Source organism: Phacochoerus africanus, chromosome 7, assembly GCF_016906955.1.
Source record: "Phacochoerus africanus isolate WHEZ1 chromosome 7, ROS_Pafr_v1, whole genome shotgun sequence".
Lineage (NCBI taxonomy): Eukaryota > Metazoa > Chordata > Mammalia > Artiodactyla > Suidae > Phacochoerus > Phacochoerus africanus.
In genome coordinates, this window is record NC_062550.1 from 46,774,423 (window position 1) to 46,790,503 (window position 16,081).

General features: G+C 43.7%; 1 protein-coding gene and 1 pseudogene across 3 annotated transcripts in view; one reads left to right on the forward strand and one right to left on the reverse strand.

The window, feature by feature from the left end:
* Window positions 1-1,398: 1,398 nt before the first annotated feature.
* On the reverse strand, window positions 1,399-4,075 carry LOC125131119 (uncharacterized; annotated as a pseudogene).
* The window catches only part of SINHCAF (SIN3-HDAC complex associated factor), a 31,158-nt gene continuing 17,078 nt past the window's right edge, over window positions 2,002-16,081 (forward strand). Inside the window, exon 1 of one of the 3 annotated variants that reach the window (XM_047787280.1) lies at window positions 2,002-2,181. The gene's annotated coding sequence lies outside the window, so the exon portion shown is untranslated. Of the gene's footprint in view, window positions 2,182-4,103; window positions 4,256-16,081 lie in introns of those variants that run through there. The other 2 variants (XM_047787281.1, XM_047787279.1) reach the window with 2 other exon arrangements.

Consider the following 16,081-nt stretch of genomic DNA (forward strand, 5'->3'; position numbering starts at 1 on the left):
CATGTAAGTGATACCATATGATGTTGGTGTCTTGCTGTCTGACTGATTTCACCTAGCATGATAATTTCTAGGTCCATCCATGTTGCTGCAAATGCCATTATTTCTTTCCTTTTAATGGCTGAGTAATATTCCATTGTGTACATGTACCATATCTTCTTTATCTAGTCCTCTGTCGATGGACATTTTGGTTGTTTCTATGTCTTGGCTATTGTACTGCAGTGCTGCAATGAACATTGGAGCACATGTACCTTTTCGAGTCATAGTTTTTCTCTGGATAGATGCCCAGGAGTAGGATTGCTGGATCAAATGGTAATTCTGTTTTTAGTTTTCTGAGGAATCTCCATACTGTTTTCCACAGTGGTTGTACCAAATTACATTCCCACCAACAGTGTAATGGAGTTCCTTTTTTTCACACCCTCTCCAGCATTTATTGTTTGTAGACTTTTTTTTTTTTTGGTCCTTTTGCCATTTCTTGGGTCACTCCCTTGGCATATGGAGGTTTCCAGGCTAGGGGTTGAATCGGAGCTGTAGCCACCGGCTTACACCAGGGCCACAGCAACACTGGATCCGAGCTGCGTCTGCAACCTACACCACAGCTCATGGCAACGCCAGATCCTTAACCCACTGAGCGAGGCCAGGGATCGAACCCACAACCTTATGGTTCCTAGTGGGATTTGTTAACCACTGAGCCACAACGGGAGCTCCTGTTTGTAGACTTTTTAATGATGGTCATTCTAGCCAGTGTAAGGTGGTATCTCAAAGTGGTTTTGATTTGCATCAGAAATATCTAAGTCCACATTGTTGACACTACAGTGAAAGCAGTGAAACTTGTCAGCAGATGATTAAGTTTTATGGTTAAAGTCCACACTTTTGTATCTTGGGACCAATATCAAGTTTCTGGGAAAAACATCCTTCCTGTCTCCCCATGTCTGTCATTAAATCAGTGTCTCAGCCTGTTGGTGTTAGATGTGTTCTTGGAATAAAGATGTACCACAATTATTCTTTTTTCATTTTTCACTTATTGGTCTGAGATTTACTTCAGTTCTTCAGTTTTTTTTTTTTTCCTCTTCTGGGGCAAGAAGCATTTAGATTGTTGGTTTATTATATATTCCATAAGGGAAACTCTGCATTTCACTGGCAACTTTTTCAATTCCCAAGACCACCAGTTGGTGGTATTATTTCTGGGTGATTGGATCACCCTTTACCAGCAGCTGGAGGTGGGATGTGTGTCCCTAGATTACTGGCTTTCCACTATAAAAGAAAAGCGACACTATTCCCACGGAAATTAACAACTCTTCAACTGCAACAGGCTTGAAATCTTAAGGCCAAAGTGGAGAAAAAAACTGAATTATTATGGAGTGGGTTACTCTTTGAGGAGTGCAGACGGGAGCTGGTGAATGAACAGAATGTCAAAACGGGACTTTATTAAACGACTCATTAAAACGGCAAGAAAGACAAACCTCCGTTGGCCTCAGAGAATTAGAAAAAAAAAGATTCAAAAACTCTTTTTCAAGCAAAATTTAGGAAACATGGGAGAAGTATTAATTCAATCTGGGCGCTTGGAAGACCACCTCCCCTGCCACTTCAGTTCAGACACTGGGCAGAGATATGAAAATTTTGCAAAAACAGCCTTCAAAACTATTTTTCAACGCGAAACGGTGTGCGCGAAAAGCTTCCGAGTGTAAAGTACGTCACGCAGCCCAGTGTTCTCCCTGGGTTGCTAACCTTTCCGCCTTTCCCCTCTCGCCACTCCCCCTTAGCCTGGGCCTCCAGCCAGGGGGCGTTTGTTTACGTGACGTCACCGTAGTAAGCAGTCCCCGCCCCCGTTTCCCTGTGGCCGCCGCGTTTCCCGCGCCGCGGCGCTTCTCCCCTTAAAAGGACAATAGAGGCCTCGGGAGCGCGCGCGGCCGCCGGGCCTTCTCCCCTCCCAGCCCTCGACGCGCGCGCGCCCGTATGCAAATAAGTTCGATTCAGGAGAATTTTGTACCAGGAGCTGCGCGTGCGCAGAAGGAAAGCGGAATCTACACCTTCCCCGCCAGCCGTGGCAACTGCAGAACTGCAGGAGACAATCTTTCTAGACAAGGCAGTTGAGGAGGAGGGAGCGATTGGAGCGTGGGTTGGCTTGGCGTGCACTCCCCACCTCTGAAACATTATTGCGCGTGGAACGGTTGCTTCTGGAAGGTGAGTGACTCTAACCATTACTGCGGTGCAAAACTGTCTCAGGAGGCTTTGATTTCGGAGTGGCTTTTTTTCTCTTTTCACCTCACCTCACCACCTCCCCCAGTCCTTCCACAGACACACACGCACACATTCATATACGCACACAGGAAGTTTTGTCTTGGAGATGGCATTGCTTGGAGCGCGGTTTTCGTGGTCCTCAGACCCCAGATTCTTTGTATCTGCATGTTTAGTGTGTCCTTTTTAATTGGGGAGGGTATTTGAGGCAAACCGAAAGTCTTGGGGTGGGGGAAGTGAGTGAAGCCTGGAGGAGTGAGGAGTCGCCGGAGTTGAGGGGTCCACATTGAAGGTGACAATGACTTTTCTCAGCCGCAGTGCTCGCTGGCGAAAAGGAGCCTGGTGGCTGAAAGGCCCGAGAGAAAACGAGTTGCTGGCGACTGCCGAGGGGCCCTGGGTCGGTGCACCCGCGTGGGCGCGCGCCCGGGAGTGGCCGGGCGCCGTTGTTGGACCTCGTGGTTGAGTTTCTTGCCCCCCCCCCCACCCCCGGCGCGTGTTTAGATGAGTGTGGACAAAGAATGCCTTTCGCTCGAAAACTAAGTTGCGTCTACTTGTGAGCTGGCCGGCGGAGGAGGTTTAAATTGGCCTTTCGGCTTGGTGCCGGCATGGCCGGAGTGCATGCGGGTGGCGTTGTCCGCCCAACTCCGGAGGGATGCGGATGCGACAATGAGCAGCACGCGGCCGCTCGCAAGCGGCCCCGGCTCTGAAACGCTTCTCTCCAGGGCCGCGCCCAGGCAGCGCAGGCGTTCGGGGTGTCTGGAGCCTCAAGTTCGGTCCGCAATTTATTCACCTGTAGCGTGGTTTGGGCGCCGCGGCGCTCTCTGGGCCACGGTGTACGGCTTAACATGGCCAGTCGGAGTCAAGTTGACTTGGGGATGGAGGCAGCGGCGTTGTCTGCGCCGGAGGAGTGCGGGAACTCAGGAGGGCACTGCTTTTTGTGCCGAGCGTGACAGACCACGTGCTGGGGCTGCGACCCGGGTTTGCTCCCAGGTCCGGCTGAGCCTCTGGCTCGCGGTCAGCCGGGAGATGCGGGTGCTGTCGGGGCCGGCCGGCAGGACAATGTGACTTGCTGATGATGGCGTCTTGCCAGTTTCAAAAGCAGAGTGAAAGTCGCCAACTCTCGGCCGGTGCAGGGCGGGGAATCCGGGCGTTTCTCATCAAGGACGTTGCAAAACTTTGATTAAATGGCCCCGCTGCTAAGGGAGGACGGCAGGACCGGCCCCGGACTTTTGGGGCGTGGGGTCCGGCCCCTTCCCCTGGGCGATCGTCTAGTATCTCCCCCAGAGAAACAATCCCACGTCCCTCCTGCTGCACGTAGGCAGCGCCCAGCTGGACAGAAAACAAAGAGCCGCATGTGCCGTTGCGGGCCCAGCGGGCGCTCTGGGCGGCCGCCGGGCGGAGGGCCGTGCAGGCCTGGCCCCCCGAAGTTCGGGCGAGTTTCGGAAGGGGCTTTTGTCCCTCGGCCTCTCGCGGGGAAACTTTCGCGGCGCTACTAGTGCGCGGTGCGGGTGTGCGGAGAGGCAGCGTGCTTCCGCGCGGCCAGCGGCGGCCGAGGGGCCCCGCGCTGGAGCCCGGGCGCTGGCTGTTGCGACGACCGAGGGCTCGGCCAGCTCCCCGGGGCCGGCGCCTGCGTCTGGGAGGTCTGTGGATCCGCCTTTGAAGTCGAACTGTTGCCATGTTTGAATTACGTCAGGGCAAAGCCATGAGGAGGAACAAGCCCCGGCAACGCGGCGTGCGGGAGGCGCGGCCTGCGGGAGGCGCCGGGCCGGCCGGGTGGGCGGGCGGGCGCAGGGCCCGTTGTTCCGGCGCAGGTGAGGGAGGCGGCAGCGAGGGACGCGCTCGGTTCCCGCCGCTGCCGCCGCCGCCGCCGCCGCCGCCGCCGCCGCCGCCCCCGCCCGGGCGGGCAGCTCTCCACAGGAACTTTCCTCCCGACCGCAGTTGTGTTTACGCACCGATCCGCCTGGGAGCGGTTCTGTTTGCTGCCTGGGTGTCTCTGGGTCGGCCGTCGCCGCGTGCCGGGGTGTGTGTATGTGGGGGGAAGCGCAGCCTGGGGCGGCCGCGGAGCACCGGAGTGGGAACCGGGAGGCGTTTGACTGCTTTCGGGGAAACCCGCGAGCGCGGCGAGGGTCCCCCCACCCCAGCCGAGCCGTGCGCAGCCCGCACGATCAGGGGACTCAGCCCCGACGACACCCGAAAAACCACCGCGGGGAAGTTTGGGGACTGCCGTTATCCTACAAAGGGAAGTGAGGACTGTGAGCGAATCGTGGGTGCAGCTCTTGTCTTTGTGTGTTTACGTGCGGGGTGGGGGGCGGCAGGGGCGGGGGCTGTTTGGGCAGCGGGGCTTCTTGGGGTGGTAGGGCGGTGCAGAGTTTGCTCTAGAAACTCTGACCCTCGTAGGTTTCTTTGTTTTTAATTTCTCCTTCTAACATTCAATGACTCCAGGCACTCAGAAGACCAGGAATTTCTGTTTCGCCAGATAAGGGCCCGGTGCGAGGCAGTTTCTCCCCAGCAGTTATTCCCCCCCACCCCTCACGCATGTTGTCTTAAGGAAGGTTAAGAAAACTCTGCCTTCCCTTCTCTTCTAATAATTAAAAAAGTGAATTTGACCTTGTCATGCAAAGTGCTCTGAAAACACCTGTTTTTGACCTGGAGTTTGACAGACTCGAAAAGCCTTTTGATAATTTATGTTGCAAAACCGAACACATTTATTAGTTGCTCAATCTAAATTAAATTCTGGTGGAGTTGGAGAAAAGCCCGATGGCTTTTTTTTTTTTTTTTTTTTAAATTTCTGTTAAGATTTGGGGATAGGGGAAATCTTCCCTGGCCCTCAAGGTACGCTTGGCTCAGTGTTCCTTCTCTGCCTTATCTTTGGACGACCTTGAAGAAGCTGGTTCAGAGCAGTTAGGCCTTTCTTGGAGGTTTTCTCTGGGGGTTGGGGAGGAATCTGCTCAGGGGATGGCAGGGTAATGGCTAGCTGTCCTTGCTGGCCGCTTCCTAGTTCCTGTGAACCAGGGTTGACCTTCTGGTTACCCCTCTTAGATTTTCTTTTCAAGCTAACTTTTTTTTTTTTTTTTTTGGTATGTGGCCCCAGGCGTAGCTCAGAAATCATGCTGGTTTGACACATGGATGCTTCTTTGGTATTTGGGGTTTGCCTGCAGTCTAGACATCCGATAAGCAGAACCACGTCTGTTGCTTCTTTCCTGATTTCTCCTGCATTTGGATCATATTTAAGGCTTAGAATCTGAAAGTGATCATTACGGAAAAATCATAGTATCCTTAGATGCCACACCCACACAAACCAAAACATCTACACAAATTGAAATCAGTTTTGTGCTTTCATTGTTTTGTTACAAAACACATTTTTCCCGAGTTTTGGTTGACCAAATTACAAATACTTGGAGGCTACCAATATTAGTAACAGTACATTTCTGAAGTGAATAGAAAGAACTTGTTCAGAGACTGAGAAACTTTGGATTTAATAACTTTACGCCTTCCCTTTGGGCAGTTATTTCTCTGTGTCAGATATTTAAGATGCACATGAGGTGCTTTGCAAACACACTCTTTGATTTGTTTTTCTTAGTGTTTTATAGCTGAGTTACAGCTAGAATTTCAATATCCTGGAAAATTTCAAATAGTTTATAGATCTTAATGGGTTTAGTTTTAAATATCTCATAATTTGTGCAGCAGAGATTTGGTTTATCGAGTTAATGAGTTGAGAATGGGAAAGACACACAGACAAGGTCTCTCTTCTCTCCCCCCCTCCGCCCCAACCCCATGACTTGAGGCAGTTCCTGGCCTGAGATCCAGCCCACACCACTACCGCAACCCTGGCCAAGCAGTGACAATGCTGGATCCTTAATGCACTGAGTCACATGGGAACTCCACTGCCTTCCCTTTTTGCATTATTTTTGCAGGAGATTGAAGATGAAAAAAGTTCAGTAGATAGGGTATTCTAGAACCTTGGTGGGCCTCAAGGCTGCTGTTGCACAGTACTATTAATTCTGTAAGTCTGGAACCTGGATGATCATTTTTTTCCCCCAGAGTTGTAATCAGGTCCTGGGAAAACCTGCCTCAGGGGGTCAAACTCAGAAAGATTTATGTCAGAAAAGCAATTTGAAAATGATTTTCCAAGTAAAATAAGTTTTTTTCACCAGGGGAAGCTTAAGCTTATTTGAAATTTAAACCACTGTCGGAGTTCCTGTCATGGCGGCGCAGTGGAAAGGAATCCGACTAGGAACCATGAGGTTGTGGGTTTGATCCTTGGTCTCCCTCAGTGGGTTAAGGATTTGGTGTTGCAGTGAGCTGTGGTGTAGGTCATAGACGAGGCTCTGATCTGGTGTTGCTGTGGCTGTGGCGTAGGCCGGCAGCTGTAGCTCTGATTAGACTCCTAGCCTGGAAACCTCCATATGCTGCTGGTGTGGCCCTAAAAAGAAAAAAAAAGACCAAAAAAAAAAAGAAATTTAAACCACTGTCATAAGCTATTATAAGAACAAACTAATTTACCATGCCAGGCTCATAGTAGGTTGCTTTAAAAATACATTTTCTTTTTTTCCTGAAGCAATGCTATGAATATAATTAATTGGTTGAGAAGGAAGGGAACACATGTACTGAGGCACTAGGTTAGTTCAGTCTAGGTCCCAAAGCCTTGATCATCTTAGATAAGTCAGTTTGTGGCTCAGTTTTTTCATTTGCAAAAGAGTAATAATACCTAATTCATGGGGATGTAAATAAGCAAGTAATGTGCTTGGTAAATATTGACTGTAGTTGGCTAACTTTGGGAAGCAGGCATTTTGCAGAAGACAAAACTGACGACTGGGTCAGTTTCCTTGCTATAGGAAATAATTCAGTAAATGATGAGCAGAATGTTTTTGGCTCCCTCTACCACCTTCAGAAACTGGTCCTGGGAAGGTATTACCTTCAACTCCTGGTTGTCTATCTAGTTCTGATTCAAACATGTTACATCAAAAAGTCCTGTGGAGATCTAGAAAATGCCGTTTTCTTTCTTCTTGATTTCTCTTGTCCACAAGAGTGTCCTGGATTTTGCACACTTAGTTTTGACTGGGGGTGGTGATGGTGGTGGCGGTGTTATAAATGGAAAATATTTTGTTGTCTTTTGGTTTTGCTGTTTCTCTTTTAATTAACTCTGCAGCTAATCCAAAAGAAGGGTATTTATTCTCAAGGAAGGGAAGTTTTCGTTTTGCACTAGAAAATATAGAAGTCACAGGCACATTTGCTATTACATATTCAAGTACAAAAGTTGCAGTTGGACTAAAATAATTCATTTCTAGCTTCATATTTAGTTGTTTCCACCTACTAGAAGTTTGCTTTGGCTTAAAGTTATTTTAATTTGGTTGATGTTAGTGTATGCTGAGTTTAAATAGCTCTCATTTGGAGATTCATTTCTCCCCACACTATTCTCCTAATCTCTCCTTCCTAGGTGCCTGTTTGAAATCAGCAAGAAATATTTTTTCTGCCAGTTGTTATGGCAGAGCATTGGCTTGTTTACTATTAATTTTTTTAAATTAAAGTAATTTACTTGGTTTACATTTCTTGAATTTTTTTTTTCTTAGATGGCCACACCCACGGCAGATGGAAGTTCCCCAGGCCTGGGGATTGAATCCGAGCTTTAGCTGTGACCTTTGCCTCAGTAGTGATGAATCCTTTAACCCACTGCCTGTGGCAGGGATTGAACCTGAGAACCAAGCCACTGCAGTTGGGTTCTTAACCCACTGTGCCACAGTGGGAACTCCCATTTCCTAGAAATCTTTAAAGCTTAGTTTTTTCCTACAAAAGTCTGTAGCTTCAATGTTAAAGAAAAAACTGACCCCATACATAACACCAAGTTTAATGCATATCTTTATTATGGACACTATTTCTGCTCCATCCTCTTAAATATACTGTTCAGCTATATTTTGGCTACCCCACTCTTTAGCAAGTTCCACCTGGTCCTGTGTACTATGTACAGTCAGCACCTGGTTGTAATAGAAGACTTGTTCCTGCCCTGCAGCAGTTTATCATTGAGTAGAGGAGGTAATACATTAAACAAATATGTGAAATCCTGTGTATATTTTAGGTGTTCTGATAGAGAGATGGAAAGGTTTTGTAAAAAGATATAATTCTTAAAAAATTTCCCGGGTTAAGCATGGGGCGGGGGAAGGGTCTCAGACAGAAATAGTAGCCTAAATAGAGATGTGGCTGGTTATTAAGGTTGGTTTGACACTCCTGGAATATCAGAATTCTAAATTCGGAGCAGCTAGTAGGCAGGACCAGATCCTGAGAAGTGCTGGATTTATTGCCAGGGAGTTTGGATATTATCTTGAAGCCAGTGTTGGGCCCTTGGAAGGGATATTGATAATTGAACTTCTGGAAGGAGCCCAGGAGTTGGTTATGACACTCTGACAGGAGTTCAAACACCATGATTAAGGACAAACAAAAGCATTGGGGATGGAAGGGACATGAACCAGAGAAGTGAAGGAAGATGCAGATTCTCTAAGGACTTCATTGTGGACATGGTGGGGGCCATGCAGAGGATAAGGGACAGCCCAGTTGGCTTTCAGATTTTTTTGCGTGACCATAGGGATAGAAACTAAGATAGGTGAACAGAGGAAGAGTATTTGGAAGAGAAGATTGTGTAATTAATTTAGGGCATTTTAAGGTTAGGGCTGCTAGTCCTTGTATTAGGTGCTTCAGAGAGCTTAAAAAACTTTCCTAAGGTTTGGATTAAACCAGGTGTGTGCTTTCTTAACATTTTTTATCAGGCTTGAAAATGGGAAAACAGCTTCACAGAAAGGAATATGATCTAGTTTCATGAATTTAAAGTCTCCTTGAAAATCCCAAGTTCCTCTTTTCCCAAAGACCTGTTCTTAAAAGAAAACCTTCAGAAATCAGGATTCTACCCTCATTTTAATTTGTTGAGTGTGTCTTGGGACAGATAAGAGTTTATATTTCTTTTTTTTTTTTTTTGTCTTTTTGCCATTTCTTGGGCCGCTCCCACGGCATATGGAGGTTCCTGGGCTAGGGGTCTAATCAGAGCTGTATCTGCCAGCCTATACCAGAGCCTCAGCAACGTGGGATCCGAGCCGCGTCTGCAACCTACACCACAGCTCACGGCAACGCCAGATCGTTAACCCATTGAGCAAGCGCAGGGACCGAACCCGCAACCTCATGGTTCCTAGTCGGATTCGTTAACTGCTGCGCCATGACAGGAACTCCAAGAGTTTATATTTCTACAAGATGCAAGTAATAAATTCAAGAAAATAAATGGAGTATATATACCCAGACATTTTTCACATTCTTGCTTCACAGCATCCCTGGAAAGTAGAAGTGAGATTTCACCCTAATATTACAGAGGGACAAATAAAATTAGAAGTGACTTCCTATTCAGTTTTAAAGACAAAAGCAGAAATAGACTCCAACTTGAATCATTCTAGTGCCTTTTCTACCACAACACTCGCAATAGTTACATTTCTTAATTGATTATCATCCCTTAAAAGCAAATAAATCCTATCTCCCCAACCTTTAACTTTCTCACCTCTGGAATAGCTCTTAATCTAGGATTGGGATACCCAGTAATTTTTTACACTATCAAATGAGAGGACCTAGTATTTTTTTTACACTGGCTGAATCTCAGAGACCGGGTTTGTGATTTTTATTTTTAACCCGTGCTATTTCAGCTGAAGACTTATTTCTGTGTTAGACTCCTTTCCTATAGGAAGAGTTGTAGGCTCTTTTACTAACGTAGATTCCATAGGCTGCACAGTTATAAATGCTTTATCATGTAATTCCTCAGAGAATGAGTACATGGTTGGAGAAGCTATTGACAAACACGTGGGGTCTACCACCTCTTTCTCAGTTTTCCTCCAGGCAAGTTTAAATTTTAAAATTTCACTTCAAAAAGTGAAGAAATAAGGTAAATTCAGAAGTTTTGGTGTTGGGATGTGGGCTGGTTTCTACTAGAAGCAGGTAAGAGGAAATAATAGTGTTTAATTGCTCCATGGTTTTCCCTAATTGCTGCTGAAACATGTCTCTTTGTAGGGGAATGCTGCAACCAAGTGGCCTAGCAGCAGGAGAACACAACACTCAATTCTCTTTGACCCTTTGTGAAGAGTGTTGCTCCAGTTACACCGTTAGTGTTTCTTGGATCCTGTTCTTCTATGTGATTAAAGATAGCATACCATTGACTAAAATGGTGTTGAGGGTGGCATTACCAACTACAGGCACTCAAGGTTGCTCAGTGCTTTTGATGACGAGTGTCTTTTTCATACTTCCTTTCCTATCATCCTGCCATTTAAAATTCAGTTCTAAAGTGTACAGTCTCCTTCACTTCAGAGTTGTCTTTGGTTGCTTGGTTCCTTTTGTCTTTGTTCATCATTGCTTCCTTCCCACTCTGCAAATGTTTTGCTTATTTCTTTTCTGCAGTTTCCTTCCCATTCTGCTCTATGTCTATTCTAATCTTACTAGTCTGTTCTGTATTCTCTTCTGTGGAATCTGTTTCCTCATGTGTATCTCCTCATCTGTATGTCTTTGAGGAAGTCTGTTTAAGCTCTCTGATCTTTTTCAGATTTCTCTTTAGTTAAGTCAAGGTATGTGATGATAACTAAAGTTTTGGGGTGTTGTGCTCTTGACTAAAAAAAACCCAGCAGTATAGAAGGAAGTGAAGTGAAAGTAAGCTTCCTTCATTCTTGCACTCCTCAGAAGTGCAGCTGCTACTTACCAGTTTTTCAAAGTCTATTTTAAAAAGCCAGTTTGTGTATGTAAGGTCTCATTTTAAAAACATACTGTGGGATTATATTGTATAACTATTATTCAACATGCTTATCTCACAGAACAAGAAATCTTGGATAGTTCCCTGCTGGCACATGTCATAGATCTCCTGCAGTCTTTTTAAAGGGCTGAAAGACATCATAATTTAACCAGTCTGACTCCATGGACATTGAGGTTGATTCCAACGTCTTCTATCTTTTTTTTCCCCCTAAGTCTAGGTCATTTGGTTTTTAAAAAGAGGCTATAGAGTTTTGGTCTATGATTAGAATCTATAGGGCTTTGGTCTTTTGAAAACTAAGAACACTTTAAGAATGCTTTAATCTCCGAGATTACACGTCTAATTTGTGCATCAGAATTTTATTTTGCAAGATGGCATGGACAAGTTGTGAAATTAACTATGAAGCTGATTATCACCTTTGACATAGTTAACTTCTCTCTGTTTTTCTTTATCTAGTCCATCCAGTGGCATTTTGAGTTTTGGAGGGTAGTTTTGAATATAAGAAAAATGTTACGTTTACTAACTAGAAGTAATCTATAAAGTGGAATGGAGAGGTTATTATATTGGAGGAACTATTGGTTTCCTTTGTAGATTACCAACTAAGGTGAGCCTAGTAGATATTATATTTACCATAAGAACTCCCTCCATTTTCCTAAATGTTAAAATCCCATCCTTCTGGAGTTCCCATTGTGGCTCAGCAGTAACGAACTATGCTGGTATCCATGAGGATGTGGGTTCAATCCTGGCCTCGCCCAGTGGGTTAAGGACCAGGTGTTGCCATGAGCTGTGGTGTAGATTACAGATGTGGCTCGGATCTGGCATTGCTGTGGCGTTGGCTGGCAGCTGCAGCTCTGATTTGATCCCTAGCCTGGGGACTTCCATATACCCCAAATTCAACCCTAAAAAGCAAAAACAAAAATAAATAAGTAAATAAATAAATAAAATCCCATCCTTTTAAGATTTGAAAGACAAGAAAATAAAGAATTAAGTTTTTTACTCCCTGTATTCTTCTGTATTCTTTTTTTTTGTCTTTTTTTTGTTGTTGTTGTTGCTATTTCTTGGGCCGCTCCCTCGGCATATGGAGGTTCCCAGGCTAGGGGTCTAATTGGAGCTGCAGCCACCGGCCTACGCCAGAGCCACAGCAACGCAGGATCCGAGCCGCGTCTGCAACCTACACCACAGCTCACGGCAACGCCGGATGCCGGATCGTTAATCCACTGAGCAAGGGCAGGGACCGAACCTGCAACCTCATGGTTCCTAGTCGGATTCGTTAACCACTGCACCACGACGGGAACTCCTACTCCCTGTATTCTAATTCCATATTAAAAATGGTATTGAAAACTCAAATTTCATTTTTACTATTCTTCATACCATTTCTTATTTGGAGCTTAAAGTCAAATATTATGTTATTATTAAAAATTATAAGAAATCATCTTTAAGCTTAGAATTATTTATCAGAAAAATTTTCTTAAATAGCATCCTTTCACTATTGACTTGCTGTGAAGATTTCTTTCCTATTTATATTATACTACACTCGTAAATTTACCTTACTTGTGTTGAATTAAGTGTAATAAGACATCATCCCTCCTCTTTGGCTTCATAATCTCATTAGATTCAATTAGAATTGGCCTTTCTGTATCTCTGATATACAGTGATTATTTCACCCTTTCCTTGTTTCAACACTGATTGCATTCCCCATCCTTTTATTAAGTTGATCATTGAATTTATATGAAATGTACAGCTTTAAACTAGAAGAAATCACAATAAATCAATCAAAACAAATGTTTGGGATTGATTGTTGCATTTTAAAAATTCACGTTTTGTTGTCTATGCATAGTATTTGCTTATATAATTATAGTTATTTCTCTTAGGCTTTTGCTGACTTAGCTATTAACTTTAATCTTTTTAATTTTGGGAGATTGGATTAAATTGGACAGACAGCAATTTCAGCATGGTTGATTTGTCTTTAACTGTTACAGTATTCAAAAAATATGTGGCTATTTGGCTGACAGTAGACAAATAATGTCAATGAAAATGCTTTATAAGACATGAAGTGCTGTAGAAATGACAGCTTTTTTGAAAAGTTTAATCAGCACATTTATTGACTACATACAAGATGATTGGCACTATTCTAGGTATTGAGGTTACTGAGATGAATAAAGACAAGAGAATTCCCAACCCTATCTATTTTTATTTTTAAAAGCAAGCTTGTTGGGGTATAATTCGTGTACCATAAAATTCACTTTAAAAGTATACAGTTTGGTGGCTTTTATTGTATTTACACTTTTGCAGCCATCACTACTGTCTAATTTTAGAAGACAAATGATGTGTTTTTTTTCAAATGATGGTTTTTATCAGCATTTTGAGACTCTCTGAATTTTGCCTTTATCTCAAAGCTAAATTTTCTTCTCCTTTCTGCAAATACACATGCACCCTTAGAGTGAAGTTGTGTGGGGGGAGTTCTCTTCTCATCTGTAACTTTTCATCAGTGAGGAAGCAGATAGTATTAGTTTATTTCTATTAAAACAGTGCTGAGTGATGTAACATCTAAGAATAGATACAAAATCACAAATAATTTGAATACAATAGATTGTTCTGGAGGAACCATTTAATGTTGCACAAATGTGGGATTAGAAAAGAAGTTTTTTCTATTTTTACTTTTTTTTTGCCACACTTGAGGCATGTAGAAGTTCCTAGGCCGGAGATCGAACCAGTGAGCACAACAGTGACCAAAGTCACTGCAGTGACATCGCTAGGTCTTTAACCTGCTGCACCATAAGAGACTTCTGAGAAGTATTCTTTTTTAAAAATTGAAGTTAGTTGGAGTTCCTGTTGTGGCTCAGTGGTAACAAACCCGACCAGTAACTATGAGGATGTGGGTTTAATCCCTGGCCTTGCTCAGTGGGTTAAGGATCTGGCGTTGCAGTGAGCTATGGTGTAGGTCTCAGATGAGGTTCAGATCCAGCATTGCTGTGACTGTGGTATAAACTGGCAGCTGCAACTCAGATTCTACACATGGCCTGGGAACTTCCAAATGCTGCAAGTGGGGCCCTAAAAAGCAAAAAAAAAAAAAAAAAAGTTCACAATATTATGTTAGTTTCAGATGTATACCTTAGTTATTCAGTATTTTTATAGGAAAGATGTATCCTAAAGAACCACCTTGGTTCGTTGAAACAATAGAAATCTCAAGTTTAAAATCAAATCGTGCCTTGCTTACCCACCACCTTTTCATATGTGTAACTAGATCTCAGAGCCATTTCGTCTCCTTAGTTTTTTCCCAGAGATCAGGTAAGTTTTATTTTGTTATTTTTTTTTTTTTAAACATTAGGGTCTCTAGACTTTGTGACAATATTTTCATTTAATCTCTGTCTTCCCCAAAGCTCAGAATGGTTAAACACTAACCTCTGATTAACTGGGTTGCTGTAAACAAAGCCCAAAATGAAACCCCTGTGTATTTGCTGCAGATTCCCAGGTGCCTCTCAAGTACAAGAATAAGCTCAGAAAAGGTTTAATAGGTTTATTAGGTAACCGGCCATTAGAAGGCTCATGTGCTCCTTGTATGTTGCCCTAGGACAAGTGTCTGCCCCCTTCCTGTATTTAGCACTTCCTGGAAGAGGATGAACTCTAGGATTTAGGCTTCTTTCAGATGCTAGGCCAGAATAATTTTGTCAGGAAAAACAAGATCACAGAACTGCATAAAAGATTATCAATCAGAGATATCAGGCTATTGTATTTTCCCTGATGTCTAAGAAGAACATTCCTCAAGCTGAAGAACAGATAGTTTCACTGGTACTCTTGGTTAAGTTTTATGGAGATCCTCCCTACCAATAAAGATCATATTGAAGATAAACACTGATTCACAACAGCTGCTGGTGAGAAGGAACCCCCCCCCCCCCCCAGTATTTAGCTGTAGCTCAAGTATTCCTTAACCAGCTTGCCAGCGTGATATCGGGCACACTATGGCTTCATGGTCAAATTCAGCCTCAGTGATGGTAGTTTATATATTGAAGATGATCTGAATTTTGTATAGTTTTGATGGCATGTTTATTTCTGGGAGAGAAGGGGATTGTGAGAGTAGAGATAGGAATCTGTCTGTTGTAATAGGATTTGGTCTGTGTATTAATGGAATGAACTGGCCTTTCTCGCTGTACTTGCTTTGTCCTTGCTGAGAAGGGAGGCTGAAGTTTCCTAGAGCTGTTGATGAAGCTACAAGGGGAACTGTGGACTTTTGACCTTGATGGTGATTGGGGGGGGGGTTGGAAAGCCCACAGGTTGGTGTAAGGAATAGAAAGAGTTCTGTTCCATTTTGGCCTCGAAACAGGAATATACAAACTAAAGCAATAACTTCTACTTTCTTAGCACTTCTTCTTTTACAGTTTCTGTAAACCTGTGTCAGTTGACATTGTTTTTTCCCAGTGCAACAGATGACCATTTTCTTTAGAAGGCACTTTTCCTGTGGATTTGTTGTTAGACCGGAAAAAAAAAAAAAATCTACCTCGTTTCACAGGCCTACACCTTTGCATAAATAGAACACCTTTCTCATTATTTCCTTTCGAAAAACTAATTTAGTGCAAACAATTAACTCAGTCAACTAAGAATATTTTATTTTCTTGTTTTAGCAATTCTTAAAATAACTGTTAGTTTAGACTTAATTATTGAAGTGCATCAGTGGACTTCTGCCCCACTCCATCTCCCTTTTGCCTGCCTCCCTCACCAACAAAAACATCAAAGAAGAACACTTGATGAACAATAGCCCCTGTTTAAAAGGAAAACTTGTGTTTTTAGTTAATTCTTTGCTGATAAAATATTTTCTTAAAAACAAAGTATAAATCCTCTGTATTTCAGAATCCCTCAATCTCTCTCTCTCGCACACAGACACAGCCTGACTATTTGGTTGTTTCTCTGAATCACTTTCATAAATACTTGCTCTGGTATGGCTAAACAGAATTGGAATGGGATGAGATCAGGCAAGAGATCATCCAAAGACAAATAATGATGTTTTTGTTTTCCTCATATATTTGAGTGTATTTCTAAAATAACTTTTTTTTCTAACTTTTTGTGTTTTTATTTTGGCTCTTCCATAAA